The 17,548-nt window shown below is 34.7% G+C and overlaps 1 long non-coding RNA gene across 1 annotated transcript; it reads right to left on the bottom strand.

Annotated features, from left to right (window-relative positions):
* Window positions 1–10,468: 10,468 nt before the first annotated feature.
* On the bottom strand, window positions 10,469–13,252 carry LOC148266457 (uncharacterized). The gene is made up of 4 exons (XR_015818774.1): window positions 12,825–13,252; window positions 12,618–12,689; window positions 12,183–12,483; window positions 10,469–12,036 (listed from the first exon to the last, which is right to left on the bottom strand). It is a non-coding gene; the product is annotated as an uncharacterized LOC148266457 (long non-coding RNA).
* Window positions 13,253–17,548: the final 4,296 nt, after the last annotated feature.

The following is a 17,548-nucleotide window of genomic DNA, read 5'->3' as shown; positions in this document are numbered from 1 at the left end:
TCAAAGAAATAGAGAAGTTATTTGATGTGATGGAGGTTACTGCCGCACAGAAAATATAGTTAGCCACTTTTATGTTAAGGGGACTAGCATAACATTGGTGGAATCTAAAGAAGAGAGCCCTAGTTCCTCTAGTGCCATAGGAGGTATTTCTTAAAGCCTTCAATGCAAAATATTTTCCAAACTTTTTTAGGCAGTGAAAAGAGATCGAATTCGCAGAAATTCGTCAAGGGAGATTATCAGTGGCAGAGTATACAGTGAAATACATAAATTTGGGATGTTTTTTCCCCAAAGATCATGATGAATGAATTGAAGAAAGCCCAGAAGTTTGAGAGAGGGTTGAGGCCCGAATTATATCACCAGGTAGCAATATTTCCCTTACTTACCTATCAGACAGTATTGGAGAAGGAAAAGTTAACAGAGACTCTGCATAAAGAGCACACTGAGTATAGTAGAGGGCTTCCTAGCTATAAGCTACCATCATCCCCCAGTTAGACGAAGAAGCGACAGAGGATAATTTAGGATCTAAACCCATGCCATCAAGTACCTCTGAGGAAGACAAAATGTTCACATTATGGTAAGGGTCATGGAGATCGCCCATGTACTATTACTAGTCAGGGATGTTACAGATATGGTAGTGCCCATCATTTTGTATGAGATTGCCCCATACTTAAGGAGCCCAGTAGATATAGGGTTCAAGGTAAGGTGTTCGCCATGATGACTCAAGATACGGAGACAACCCCAGAAGTCATACAAGGTATGTTTTATATCTATGATTTTTCTTATAGGGTTTTAATTGACCAAAGAGCTACACATTCATTCATCTCGCACATGTTTGCATCTAAGTTGAAGGTAAAACCGGTAGTCTAGATAGCATGTTTAAGGTATCCACACCAACTAGTAGCGCATTATGTACTAATGTATTGTATAAGTCATATGGGGTAGAAGTAGCTGGGAGGGAAATGGAGGCGAATTTGATTTTATTAGATATTAGAGATTTTGATGTAATCTTAGGTATGGAATGGTTTGCCACATATCATGCACATGTAGACTATTTTGGTAAGGATGTTGTGTTTAAAATTCTTAACGATGAGCCTTTTTTACATAAAAAAATGTAATGTGTGACTAAATTACAATAAATCAGTGTTTGTTGGACAAAGTGACAAATAGTTGTATTTATTTTACTACTATATGTGTGATGTTGCATTTTGTACTGACGATCTTTATAAGTACAGTATGGATACTCTTACGTCTATAGATTTATAAGACAAATCTCTTACAAGTGTATTTGGTAGGAAGTAAGGGTAAAATGATCGCGCTTCAAGAGATACCTGTGGTCAGGGATTTTCTTGATATATTTTCAGAAGATCTCCCTGGTCTACCACTAGATCGAGAGGTGGAATTCACTATAGAGTTGCAACCTAGGACTCAACTAATTTCCAAGGTTCCATACTGGATGGCGATATCAAAGTTGTTGGAGTTAAGTAAATAATTACAAGAGTTATTGGACAAGAAGTTTATCAGACCAAGTGTACCACTATGGGGTGCACCAGTATTATTTACAAAGAAGAAGGATTGGACTATGCACATGTGTATAGACTATAGAGATCTGAACCAAGTCATCATAAAGAACAAGTATCCACTTTCGAGCATAGATGACCTATTTGATTAGCTGCAAGGAGCTCATGTATTTTCTAAAATAGATTTATGGTCCGGGTTCCATTAATTGAGGATTAGGGTAGAGGATATAGCATAAACGGCTTTCTGCACTAGATATGAGCATTATAAATTTTTTGTCATACATTTTGGTCTAACGGATGCAGTGTTCATGGACTTGATGAATCAAATGTTCAGACCTTTATTAGACCGTTATGTGATTGTCTTCATAAATGACATACTAATATATTCTAAGGATTCAGAAAAACATACCAAACATTTGGCAGTTGTATTAAAAATTCTTTAGAAGGCCAAGTTATATGCAAAGTTTAGTAAATGTGAGTTTTGGCTCGATCAGATATCGTTTTTGGGATATATTGGGTCAAGAGATAGGGTATCTATAGACCCTACGAAAGTGGAGGCAGTGGTAAAATGGGAAAGATCAAGTACTATGACTGAGATCAAGTGTTTTTTAAGGTTAGACAGATATTACTGCAGGTTTATCGATGGATTCTTGAGCATTGCAGCACCACTTACTAGATTGACTAAGAAGAATGTAAAATTTGAGTGGGATGAAGATTGTGAGAACAGTACTAATGAGTTCAAGCCGAAATTCACTACGGCTCCGACATTGACCATTTTATCTAGTGATAGGGGTTATATAATGTACAGTGTTGCATCTAATCTAGGACTGGGTTGTGTACTAATGTAATATGGGAGAGTAATTGCTTATGGGTTCAGACAATTAAAACTACCTGACATATGACTTGGAATTGGCTATAATGGTCTATGCCCTGAACTTATGGCAGCATTACTTGTATGAGGAGACTTTTAAAATTTATATTGATCATAAAAGTTTACAGTATTTGTTTATATAGAGAGAACTTAATATGCGACTGAAGCGATCAATGAATTTGTTAAAAGATTTTGACTATAAAATCTATTACCACCCAGTAAAGGGAAACGTAGTAGTGGATGCCTCAGCTGGAAGAGTACAGGGATGCTGACACACCTAATAGTATCTGAATAGGAACTATGTGAAGCTATGTAGCAGTTAAAAATCAAGGAATAGTATCAAGGGGTGTATGTGGCCAGTTTGAGAGTTCATCCGACTTTTATCTAGAGAAGTAAGGAGGGTCAAATGACAGATGCAGGATTACAGTTGATTAAAAGGGAATTGAACAAGGGGTGTTGATAGAATTCAGTGTACATAGTGATGGACTACTCAAATTTCAAAACATAATGCGTGTTCTAAATGACAATAAGTTACGAAAAAAAATACTCAGAGAGGATCATAATACACAGTTTACCATGCATTTAGAGAGTACCAAAATGTATCAGAATTTGTAAAAACACTATTGTTGGAATGGGATGAGATGGGACATTGCTGAATTTGTGTCAAGATATCTGATGTGCCAGCAAGTGAAAGCCAAACATAAAAAACCAGGAGGGTTGTTATAACCTTTACCAATACCAGAATTGAAGTGGGAATATATCTCTATAGATTTATGACCGATTTACTAAGGACTTGCAAGAATCATGATAGTATTAGGGTGATTATGGATCGTTTAACAAAATCCTCCCATTTTCTGACTATGAGGATTCTGACTCGGTTGATCAACTAACCAAGTTGTATATCAGATAGGTGATCAGATTACATGGAATTCCTATTTCTGTTGTTTCTGATAGAGATCCTAGGTTTACATCTAGATCTTGGAGAAGTTTACAACAGATAGTAAGCACAAAATTAGACTTTAGGACGAGTTCCACCCCTAAATTGATAGGCAAACTAAGAGGACTATACAGGTGTTGGAAGATATGCTACAGACATATGTCATAGATATTAGGAGAAATTGGGATGAGATACTACCCTTAATGAAGTTCGCCTACAATTATAGTTACCATACAGTAACAGAATAGCTTTGTATGAGGCTCTCTATGGTAGAGCTTACTGGTCACCAATTTGTTAAAATAAGGTTGGGGAAAGACGGTTGATCGGGCTAAAATTAGTATAAGAAACTATCGCAAAGGTGTCAGGATAAGGAAGAACTTGCAAGCATCATATAATATGCTGAAAGGGTTTACAAACAACCGAATGAGGGACTTGACATTTGAGGCAGGTGATTATGTATTCTTGAAGGTGTCATAAATAGTGGTGATACAGAATCCAAAATCAATTAAAGTGATAAAAAAACTCCTCATATAATGATGCGAAATCGAAGATCAAAACATGTAATCCAAAATTCCACATATAACATTAACATGCAGAAACTTATCCCTAAAAAAACTCTCCCTACTTGACCTGCACCAGACAGAGAAGTGAAAACCAAGATAAGAGGGATAATTGAATTGATTAGAATGCCATTAGAAAAACCTTGATAAGTTAAAATCAATTTAAAATAGAGATTAATAAAAACACTACAAGTTACCCTAATAAGTAGATATTAATTCTCCACTAAATAAGAAAATTGAAGTAAACCTCACTAGTTGAAAACTAAAACTTCATAATTTTATAATTGAAACTTCAATTTTTACAAGTAGGAATTGATTAGCTATTTGTAGTGTAGGTCATATGAATAATAAAGAAAATAATATCCTAATTTAATGGAGAAATTACATAAAAAATTAAATATAGAATAGAATAGAAAAACTAGCAAAATTAAGAGAATTACAACTAAAATAGAATAGATATGATCTCCCTTTTTAAATAGAGAAGACCTTAATTAATCATTAAGATTTAGGAGAAGAAATTCTAGCAATATATTTTTGTCTTTCTCAAATGTTTTCCTTTTTTGTAAGAATTTACATTTAAGAAGTTTTCATGTTTCTCAGGATAGCTTTCGATTTAGGATCAATTTCCTTCATTGGCCGATTCTCCCTCTTAAATATAAAGATTTTTCGTGGGATTAGGAAAAAAAATCTCATTGGAGTTTTTCATTTCCTTGCATACACAAGAAGGAATTGTTGAGATTTGGAAAGAAGGGAAATTGGCCTTCTAAAGAATGTGGTATAGAGAGAAAACTGGAGAGGACGAAACTTGGTTTAGACTGGTGAACTTTGGAGGATGTGGTATAGAGAGAAAATTTGACCCTAGGTGTTAGGAGAACTGACAAAGAGAGGTTATTGATAAGCATCTGATTAGAGGATAAGGAATAAGGAGATTTAGGGAAGGTAGAGGTGAGGAACTGCTGATTTATGTCTCGGTGTGCCGATCGTATTGGCAAAAATTTATGTGTGTGGGGCCAACTAATGGCCAGTATTTGCATGAAAAATGCATTAAAATTTTCGATTGCTTCTGTTAGATTGAATTAAATCTTATGTGGCTGTTTGTGAATAGAGGTTATGACCGGTAAGGGTTGAACATCTTCATTTTATTCTATTTATAGGATGATATCTGAGAATCGAAGTAAAACTAAAACACCAATAGAAATAATTAGAAATAAAAGAGGGAGTGGTTTGATAGAAAAATTAGTGCTCAGTGGAAGTTGATGAGGTTCATAAAACCTTACAGCCTAGGAAGGAGAATTTTTGCAGGTTATGGAAATGAGTACAAGTCTGAGAAGGCAAGTGCATTAGTGAGGAAACTAAACAATGTGGAATAATCCTAAATGAGTAAAAGGAGGGTAAATGAGGCAAAGAAATTGGGAAAGGCCTGTAGTAAGAGAATAGTGGGTGGGGCAAATAGGAGAGGGCAAGAAATAAATGAGAATTTTAAGGGGGGAATAGTGGCTATGAAAAAAGGAAGTGGTTATGTTATTTAGTAGTATAGATTCCATCACAGATAAGATAACACATAATATGAGAAATTGTTAGGAGAATGGGGGAAAGCAGAATAGATAGAATCAAAGAGAAGATACCGATTTAGGCATTTAACTGATTTTCATATATTATTTTTAAGTTCTAAATTTATCTTACTAAGCCTGTGTACGCTTATTACATATTTTTTAAATTGCTGTAAAATATGAAATAGAACTAAAACTGTCGAGGATGGGGCCCAACACCTAGAAGAGGTGGATCAACTAGATGGAACACTAACCATTGATACATGCACACTTATACACAATAATGAAATATAACTTTTATAAATAAATTCCTATACTGCATATTGAGTTAATGAATGTGACAATGATGGTTTTAAATTAATGGGACCGAGTAGATTGGCTGAATGTATACTAGATATATTTTTTTAAAAATGGAAATTGGGTTAGTTTCACTGTATAAGGTGTTATTACATTAGATTGATATGACGGGTTATATTGACGCCTTTTGAATTTATGTCGAGGCATTACAGTTGGTATCAGAGTAAAATTATATGGCATGATTTCATACAATAGATTATAAAAAAAAAATCAATGGATTGACGTTGTTGGTTGAACTGCGGGAGACAAGTGGAGGCAATGAAGAGAAACAGAGGCCGACCTTGACGGGGATACAACCTAGCCCTCAGAATCCGCTGGGGGCACCCTAGAGGGCACAATCCTTCCATCAGGTGCCACTCTCTACTTTTCAAGGAACGCCCCCTAATCAACCTATGTTACCCACCACCCATCAAAGACCCCCTCCTACTCTACAGACACCATTTATGGGGAAAACAACTACCAACCAAGAGGACTTTAACAAATCGTGTAGGGTTTTCGAGAGCCTAGTGACGATGATTCGAGAGAGATAGTTATGACCATAAGCATATTTTCCTCCACATCAGAATTCTAGTTAGGGTAGGGTGGATATGAGTAACATTGAGAAGTATAGGAAACACAATCCCCTTACATTCAATGGGGGTTCCGATCCACTCGTGGCAGAAGACTGAATCAAAGAAATAGATAAGTATTTGACTTGATATAATGAAGTATAGTTAGCCACTTTTATGTTAACAGGACCAACAGAACATTGGTGGAATCTGAAGAAGGGAGCCATAGTTCCCCTAGTGACATGGGAGTTATTTCTTGAAGCCTTCAAAGTAGAATATCTTTCAGACTTCTTCAGGCAGCGGAAATAGACCAAATTCGCAGAACTTCATTAAAGGAGATTGCCAGTGACATGGCTTGCAGAGAAATACATAAATTTGAGACATTTTACCCTAGAGATCATGATGAAATGAGTTGAAGAAAGCTTAGAGGTTTAATAAAGGATTAAGGCTCGAATTGTATTACTAGGTAGCTGTATTTGACTTACTTATCTATCAAAGTGTATTAGAGAAGGAAAAGTTCATACAGACTCTGTATAGAGACACACCGAGTATAACAGAAGGCTCCCCAGCTATAAGCGGCTTCCACCACTCCCCGGTCAGACGGAGAATCGATAAAGGACAATTCAAGATCTAACCCCAGGTCATCAAATACCTCTAAGGAACACATAATGTACATGTTGTGGTAAGAGTTATGGAGATTGCCCGTGTACCATTACTAGTCAGGGATGCTATAGATGTGGTAGTACCCAACATTTTGTATGAGATTGCCCTATACTTGAGGAGCCCAGTGGACCTATGGTTCAAGGTAGGGTGTTCGCCATGACAATTCAGGATGCGGAGGCAACCCCAGATGTCATACAAGGTACATTTTATATCTCTAATTTTCCTACTAGGGTTTTAATTGACCCGGGAGCTACACATTTGTTCATCTCGCACATGTTTACATCTAAGTTGAAAGTAGAATCGGTAGTGCTAGATCGCATGCTTATGGTATCCACGCCAATTAGTGGTGCATTATGTACTGATGTAATGTATAAGTCGTGTGGGGTAGAAGTAGCATAGAGGGAATTGGAGGAGAATTTGATTTCATTATATATTAGAGATTTTGATGTAATCTTAGGTATGGACTGGTTTACCGCACATTATGCACATATAGACTATTTCTTAAGGAGGTTATGTTTAAAATTCCTAGTGAAGAGCCTTTTTCCATATAAAAAAATGTAATGTGTGACTAAAGTACAATAAATCAGAGTTTGTTGGACAAAGTGACAAATAGTTGTATTTCTTTTACTACTTTTGTATGATGTTGCATTTTGTACTGACGATCTTTATAAGCATAGTGTGGATACTCTTGCATCTATGGATTTATAAGGCAAATCTCTTACAAGTGTATTTGATAGGAAACTGGGGTAAAATGATCATGTTTCAGGAGATACCAGTGGTAATGGATTTTCCTGATATATTTCCAGAAGATCTCTCTGATCTACCACTAGACCGAGAGGTGAAATTCACTATAGAGCTACAACCTGAGACTCAGCCCATTTCTAAGGCCCCATATTAGATGGTGAGATCGGAGTTATTGGAGTTAGGTAAATAGTTATAAGAGTCATTGGACAAGAAGTTCATGAGACCAAATGTATCGCCATGGGGTTATTAGTAAAATTTTTTATTATCATTAAAATGTGAATATATGTGCAGTCCAGGATTGGCATTGAATGTTTATGAATTCTATCTCATGGTCCGTTTATTGACTATAACTATAACTGTGTCCTTGAGGGATGACTGTGTCTCTGGGAAAAATTTGAGTCGTAATTATAACTGTAACTATGACTTGTTGAAGCTATAATTTGGTCCATGTTGATAGTGTGAATTATCATATCTTTCTGTGATTGTGACTGAATGATATTATGTGATACGATAATGAATCTATGTGATATATGATTGGTTATATTGGTGAATGAAGAGAATATGTTATTATGTGAATATGTATATGAGATAGGGTATTCTATATGTTTAAGAAAAGGTATTATTATGTGAATATATATAATTAATATGAATATAATATTGCATTTATGAGATTGTGTATAAACCAAAAGTAATTTATGAGAATGTAGTTATGTAATAGTGGGTACCTTTTGGATTATTTGAAATATGAGAAGGAAATATATTCTATATGTGGATTGGTGCAATCAATGTGATTATGACGTTATGGAATTGAGATTGAGAAATAATGGATATCCTTTGAATGAAATGATGTATTTATAAGTGAAAACATGTTATTAGTACGATTTGCGTAGTTATAGTAGGATGTGGAAATCAGATGGTTGTGAAGGGCGTGGTAAGCTTGAGGTAAAGGTAATGGTTCGAATCAGTATATTATCTTCGATCTCTGAATTAAGGTCTTAAATTATTCTTGCTGGGCAAGTGGTGACTCACTTATTTTTTATAAATTTCAGAATAGGGAGTGCAGGACCAAGTCGAAGAACCGTCAGAACAGGAAGATCTTGATTAAAAAGAATATATAGATTTGTTTTTTTTTTGTGAATTTGATCTTTCAAGTTTTAAAACATCATTTGATCTCTTAGATTTCAAGTATATTAGGAAAATGTTTTAAATACCTTATAATATGTTATAGTTGAAGCATGTTGGAATTAGTAGTGAGAATGACAATCCTTATGGAAATATATAAATGTTATTACTTATTTCGATATATATGAATGAAAGATAACAACCATATTACTTATGAAATTTCGGGTTGTTACAATATTTCTTTTTAATATTATTACAAATAATTTTTTTTATTAATTGTATGTTCTTTCAGTATTAAAAGTTATTATAATGAAATATATAGTTTTTAATTTAGTTTATTCTTTCCTTATATTTTCTTTTCGTAACTTCAATATCAACAGTTATTTTAATATAATATACAGTTTCTATTTTTAAAAATGATAATACTTTCTATCATTATTTTTACTAAATACCTAAAAAAAATTCATTAAAAATACTTTTACTAAAAAGTTATTTTAAGAATATTTTTATCACTCGTAGCAGAATCTACTCTCATGTCAAAAATATCCTTATCTTGAATTAGATATGAACTGACTTGAAATCAAAATATTATTTTTATTTAAATTATTATTTTATTTATATTTTTATTTTATAAAACTAAAATATATACTAAATACAATCTTAAAGTAAACTGAACAATAAGAGTCCATTGAAATTCTGTTTCAAAATTAATTATGGTCTATATTTGGAACAATTCATAAGTGCTGTGAGATTCACTTGGAACAAAAAATTTGAGTTCATATAGACTTTATAAAGCATCGAAATAATATATACTAAGTTATATAGAAGTTGATAGAATTTAGAATATGTTAATTTAATTTCATGTAAAATTGTATAGACATAAATGCTATTTTTTACATGCCTTTAATGATATAGGAACTTGGATAATAGACACAGGTGCCACATCACACATATGCCATGATTTCAAAATGCTTTCAAAATCCGTAAAACTAGAACTTACAGTGCCTGTCTCGCTACCAGACGGAACCACGAGTCATTCAACCCACAAAGGAACCATAAAGCTGTGTGATAATTTAATTATACAGGATGTCCTCTCTATACCAAAATTCACTTGTAACCTTATTTCTGTTAGAAAACTAACTCAAGCTTCAAATACCGACATTTCTTTTTATGTCAACCATTGTTTTGTGCGAGATTTAACAACTAACAAAATATTGAGGAAGAGAACAATAATGAAAGGCTTGTACACCCTGAGTGAAGACATTGACTCTAACAAAGCATGCATCAGCCACACCCAAGAAAACAACCTACAACTATGGCACAAAAGACTCGACCACACATTTACAAAAAAATTGATCCATATTCCCAGTCTAAAGTTACCAGACAGTGCAGCTCTACATGATTGTGAAATATGCCCATTGGCAAAACAACAACATTTGTCTTTCCCTAAAGGTTTCATCAATACTAGTGATATTTTTAGTTTAATACATGTTGATCTTTGGGGACCATACCCAGTCAATTGTATCTCTGGTGCACTCTATTTTTTAACCATAGTTGATTTCTTAAGAGCCACTTGGATTTATTTATTAAAAGAAAAAATGAGTGTACCAAATACGTTGAAATATTTTTACAATCTAATACAAAATCAATTTTAGAAAACAATCAAAACAGTTAGGACAGACAATGACACTGAGTTCATAAACACTTAATATAAAATCTGTTTTCAAGAAAGGGGAATCATACATCAAAAAACTTATACGTATATACCACAACAAAATGGTGTGGTGGAGGGGAAATATAAACACCTAATACAAATTGCTAGGGCATTGATGTTTGAATCAAAATTACCAAAAAAGTTTTGGGACGAAGCCATACTCACAGCCACACATATAATAAACGTTTTGCCAAGTTCTGTTTTAAAATGGAAAACTTCTTATGAAATTTTGTACAAAAAGCAGCCAGATTATTCAAACCTAAAAGTCTTCGGTTGTCTATGTTTTGCTACAAATATTAACCCTCAAAAAGACAAGTTTGAACCCAGGACTTTGAAATGTGTTTTCTTATGGTATGCACCCGATGCAAAGGCTTACAAATTATATGATATAACAAACAGAAAAACGATTTTGTCAAGAGATGTCATATTTCATGAACATATTTTTCCATATCAAACAGAACACCCTAAACCAGATTACCATGACACACCACTGCCAATACCAAATAACAACACAGTAACCATACTTGAAAACCAGTCACAAAGAAGAGAAGAAATTCCCTTACCAAACATCATTCCCCAAGAGTTTGAAGTAAGGAGGAGCATTAGGGTAAAAAATAGGCCCACCTGGATGGAAGACTTTGTCGCCCATACAACCGAACAACCTATGTCTGAACTCCTTTTCCTCATGTCCATCTCACCTACATATAATCATGGCTATGTTAATTTCATTGCACAAGTATCTATTACGAAAGAACCAATGTTATACAAGGATGCTAAAAGGGACAGCAAATGGGTTGAGGCCATGCAAGCCGAGCTGTCCGCACTAGAAGAAAATAATATATGGGAACTAATTGCACTACCGAAAGGGAAGAAGGCAATCGACTCAAAATGGGTGTATAAAATAAAACACAATGTCGATGGATCAGTTGATAAATACAAAGCAAGACTCGTAGCTAAAGGTTACAACTAGGAGTTTGGCATAAACTATCATGATAGCTTCTCACCAGTGGCCAAAATGGTCACGGTTCGACTACTTTTAGCCGTGGCAGCTGCAAGCGGCTGACCAGTATATCAGTTAGACATCAATAACGCGTACCTACATGGGTTTGTAGAAGATGAGGTATAAAACCTCTAGAGGGCTACTTTAAGGCCAGTGAAGGGCAAGTATGCCGTTTAACCAGGAGTCTGTACGGCCTGAAACAAGCGGGTCGCCAGTGGAACAAGGAGCTTACTTGAATGCTTCAATCCATCGACTTCACCAAGTCAGAAGCCGACCACTGTCTATTCACAAAATGAACAAAAGAAAACTACGTTGCAGTTGTGGTATATGTGGATGACTTACTTGTCACGGGTCCTAATGATGAAGAGATTTGCGAAATCAAAAGCGCCATGGATGAAGCCTTCACAATCAAAGACCTCGACCAAGCGAGATATTTTCTTGGAGTCGAGATAGCTAGATCAAAAGAAGGGATCTACATTAGCAAAAAAAAAAATACACCAAAGATATTTTACAAGATATAAAGATGGAAGATGCAAAAGAAAGCCACTTTCTCCTGCCTTTCGGATTAAAACTAAATGCAGAAGAAGGAGAAATCTTACCAGACCCGGAGAGGTATAGACGCCTAATCGACCGCTTGCTTTACCTCAACTTCACCAGACCCGACATTACATACGCCACCCAACATCTCAATCAGTTCATGCAACAACCCAGATGGCCGCACCTCGACGTTGCACTACACGTTGTCAGGTACCTAAAGCAATATCCGGAGCAAGGCATCTTCTTTCCGAGAAAGAATGACTTTAAAGTTCAAGCCTTTTGTGACTCGGACTGGGCATCGTGTCCGATGACCCGCAAATCCATCATGGGCTTCTGTATCTTCCTCGGACTTGCATTAATCTCCTGAAAAACAAAGAAACAAACTACGGTGAGCAAGTCTTCTGCAGAAGCTGAGTATAGAAGTATGTCATCCACAGTATGTGAAGTTCAGTAGATAACCTATCTGCTTCGAGATTTTCAAATAATACTCTACTTACCCATAATATGAATTGTGACAACAAACCCGCCAAGCATATCGCAGCAAATCCGGTTTTTCACGAACGAACGAACTAGAAAAACAAAGAAACAAACTACGGTGAGCAAGTCTTCCGCAGAAGCTGAGTACAGAAGTATATCATCCACGGTATGTGAAGTTCAGTAGATAACCTATCTGCTTCGAGATTTTCAAATAATACCTAACTTACCCATAATATTGAACTATGACAACAAAGCCGCCAAGCATATCGCAGCAAATTCGGTTTTTCACGAACGAACGAAGCACCTTGACATCAACTGTCACGTAGTTTGCAACCAGGTTCAAAAAGGCTTCATTGAAATAAAACATGTCACCTTGAGGGAACAGCTCGCCGATCTGCTCACAAAATCTTTAGGAATCTCAGCACATCACTAACTTCTATTCAAGATGAAGCATCTGCAACAAGAAAGTTCAAAGGGTTAAAGAAGAGATGGTGAGAAACTCGAAGAGTCGAAAGTGAACTGACTTTATCTTGAGGAGCTGGTGAAAAGAATTATGTGTAAAAATGAAAAAAGACTGAAAAAAAATGGACAGGTGGATCGTTCAGATCAAAACCCTAAAATGAAGGGTCTAGATTTTTCATTTTTGTTTAAAAATTGGGGACAACTAGTGATCTCGGTTGATTCTAGAGACTACCCGCATCCTCTTTTCATTTATTCTCCTATATGTGTATATATTCCCAACGTCCCACTCAATAAAAGCAATAGCAGAAAATTAAAGAGCATTAAATGCTCCCTGTTAACCGGTTGAGCTTCTTTACAATTAGGGAATCCTGGATGGAATGCTAGAAAGGTATGATAGGCAGATCAAGGAGTCAAAAAAACAAAAAAATAAAAGAAAATGTAGGCCATTCTGGGTGAAAACTGGGATGAGCAGATTGGATAGGAATACTTGGTGATATTTCCTGATCTTTTGGTGTGCGGTGCAGATTTCACTTGCTGGGCTAAGTAGCTCATTTTGTTGTAAATTTTCATAGCAGGTTAAACATGAACAAGAGTCAGGTGTATAAGAAGCATGTTGCGGACTCAATAGAGTGCAGAAAAAATTTGGGGAAGGTGCAGGTCCATGTACTTGGATTGCTATGAGGATGTAACTGTTGGTACGAAATGTAGGAATAGACGGCAATACAGATTCTGGTTGTTAGCTTAAATGAGTTATGTAAATTCTCTTTGGTTACCATCTGTGTATTTGTGATATGTTAAGAGTTGAGGCTACAGTTATATGATGAAAGAACATAAAGAGGAAAGGAAATATTGAATTCATTGATTGGGTGCAGTAATGAAATGAAAATGGACTACGGTAAATGTTGTTGAAATGAGAATGACAGATGAGACGCACAATTGATCTCGAGTGTACGGGTTATCACATCTAATATGAGTTTAATTAACGGATCATTTTTTGTTTCAAGTTCTCAATTTTTTTAATTTTTTTTTAATGGAAAAAGTTGAAATGAATAGTTTATATTTAGATTTGCTCAAAACAATAATTTTAACAAATTAATTAAATTAATATTAATAAATTCACAATAATATTAAATTTATTTTCTATTGTTATTAATTTATTAGTTAAAATATTTTTTTAAATATTTAAATATGATTTAATTAATATTTTAATTTTTTCTGTTAGAAAATAAAAAAAAAATTAAGTATTTAAAAAAAGAAGAAAATATTAGAGTTCAAATTATAATAAAAATATTATATATCAAATTGTAACAAATGTTAAACTTTCAAAATTAATTTAGTATTTTTTTCTTATTTTATATTATGTACAATATATGTGTACATATTTGTATATATATATATATATATATATATATATATATTGTGATGCCTAATGCAAATAGGGCACCAAGGTCCAATATAGCATACATAAATTAAATAATTACATTGCGACAGAACCATGCATCCTATACAATTTACGAAAGCTATATTCTGAGGTAATTAGATTATTTACATTTACTTACAAGGTTTAGAGATAATTTACATATAAAATACTGGCCTCTAAAATTTCAACAAAATAAAAAAGGTCTAGTCCCACTTCTATTCCACCTGAAAGGAATCTAGGCATGACTTTTCACTAAATGCATCAGAATCTGCGTATGGGTGAATTTTGGTTTGGAGTGACTTCCAAAATATTCAGTAAGATAAGTAATAATAAAGTCATATGATTATAGTTTAAAAAACGTTCAAAGATGCAGAGTTTAAAGAAAATAATGAGATGTTTAACTACCCATATCACTAAAGAATATTTTTATACCATTCGGTTTATACAATAATAATTAAACAATCATCAGAAATGCTCAATGTTTAATAGGTTTGCATAATACATACACACAGAACTAAACACATCTTTGAAGTTTTATTACTGGTTTAAAAATATAAATAATGTTACATTGATTACAATGCTAGCAGCAGCTTAAACTTATTTCAAATGAGGGCAACCAGGAAACTAAACTAGCTAAGAGTAGGTGCATAAACAATTACAATATAATGATGCAAAGATATATATACAATCTCTCATAGTTCGGCCGCCATCCCACAATGCTCACTTCGGTTGCCATCATTTATGCCGTTGAACTCCAGAGCATGAATAGTACTCAGTTCACAATCCTTAAACCATTGAAATTCAATTTCAAAACTAGAACCCAATACCTCACCCAAAACCTAGTGGTTTTCATATTAAACCAATATCCCTCCAGGAAAATGTCACCTTGTACGCGATATCCACACACACTCGCTGATGGGTGTCGAATGTACCAAAAAATTTCATATTCAAACAACAAAATAATATTATAGTAACAGTGAATAGGTCGAATCCTCAAATCCTCAAGTAATTGAGTCTTAATGTTTTTTTACGACCAACAACTAAATAAAAAATGAAAGGAGGGGGGGGGGGGGGGTGAAAAAACAATATATTAAAACAAAATAGCAAATAAAAATTAATTAAATGAGATCAACAGAAAATAATTCAGCAAAATAAGAAAATAAGAATCAATTATGAATAGGTTTTCTATCAAAGAAATAATATTCGTTTTAATATGCAAGGTTGATCATTGATGCAAATATAATTCTTACCAATTGTCAATAAACTGATTCTACCTATTGGAAATGCTCCTAATAGCCAATATTTTCTTAATTTTAAATTAACCTAGAAACATTCATTGATTAACTCTTGCAAATGAACAACTTTGGAGACACTCCTAGAGTTTAATATACCAATAGCATTAAAAACTAGAAAGACCCAATTTTAACAAACAAACTCAATTATATGGTTTATTTAGATTAAATTATATATTTTCTTAGTATAGACACTAATTTAATACTAGTTATTAGGATATTTTAAATAATTACGGATTCATGAATCCTAAATGGTAATATACTATTATGCTAAACGCAGAATGGGTCCTATTGCAACGAATAATAAACAACAATATTCTTATGCATAGAAGAATATATAAAATATTAAAAATAGGAAAGAATAAAAATAAAGCAATTAGATCTCACAACCATTGTATTAAAACTTCAATTAAATCCTTAATTCAAAAAGATGAGTATCTAGCAGGTCATAACAAGTTTAGTACACCAGAAATTATTCAAAATCAACAGAGAAACGTACATAAAATAGAAAGAAAATTTGCTCTTCTCCTTCGTCTTTGTCGGCCTCCTCCTCACGGCTCTCCACTCTTTCTTTTATTTAAAGAGTGAGGTTTTGTGTAGTTAGGGTTTCTTTCCCCTTGATTTCAACCTCCTTTCTATTTTTTAAAAGTGTTATTTTAATTTGGTTTCCCGATTTTACCATTTTTTTTAGTTTGAAAGAATCCTAAAAGATTAATATTTGTTGTTCCCGCTAGGGTGTAAGCCTTACCCAACCCTTACCTGTGTACGAACTAATATATGCTACTAGAGCTGCCAGGTGCAAGCCTTACCAAAGGCTTGAGCATGTATGACAGTTTTGTGTACTAAATTAGTTCTGTTGCATTATTTTTGTAACACCCAAATTATTTTTTTTAATATTATTTTATTTTTATTTTTTTTTTGTATTTGAATTTTTTAGATTTTAATTTAATTTAATGAAAATAAAAATAATAATAATGATAAAATTGGGTAAAAATATTATCTAGATTTAATTGAAATTGATTTTGAGAAAAATGGGTGAAAATTTGGATTCTGAGGGTATTTTTGAAAAAAAAATCAGAAACGGGGTCAAAATGCAATTTGAAAAAGTTGTGCAACGTCAGTAGCCACGTTAACGATTTGGTCAGCAGCCTCGGCCAACCAGGACACGCCGCGTGGCAAGAAAACGCTGACACGAGACGGGCCACGTGGGCGATCCGCGTGCGCGCGATCGGACGGCCCATATTCGTTCCCGCGCGCACGGACGACCCATATCAAATGTGCGCACGGACGACCCATATTTCACGCGTACGGACGGCTCAGATTCGATCAGGCACGGACGGCCCAGATCACATCGCGATGGACGACCCAGATTTAATCCCAAATAAATCGCGATCGAATGGTCCATATTTAATCTTGACGGACGGTTGAGATCAAAAGGGAAAGGGTATAAATAACCTTACCCATACTTAACCAGAAACTCTAGCCTTCAGTGCCTCGCTGGAGAAGAAGAACCTGACGCCGGCCGCCGCCACCCGCCACCGCATTGGAGAATTTTTCGACCGCCAATCGAGGTAAATTTTCTCCCCCTGCCTCGTTTTTCGATGCTGAATCCGTCTATGGCCAAATCGGAGCTAAACCACCGGCCAATCGACCGAAAAATCCCGCCGAAGTCCGGCGGCAGCGCCACAACTTCTCTCTGTTTTTGCCTCCGATGAGGCCCTTCCCGGTCTCCGTTCGATGCAATTTTTATACCACTGTGATCACCATTCTTTTCTCT

Source organism: Carica papaya, chromosome 4 (assembly GCF_054855325.1).
Source record: "Carica papaya isolate Zhongbai chromosome 4, ASM5485532v1, whole genome shotgun sequence".
Taxonomy (NCBI): Eukaryota; Viridiplantae; Streptophyta; class Magnoliopsida; order Brassicales; family Caricaceae; genus Carica; species Carica papaya.
The sequence above is the reverse complement of the archived record's forward strand: the minus strand, read 5'-3'. Positions and strand labels throughout refer to the sequence as shown.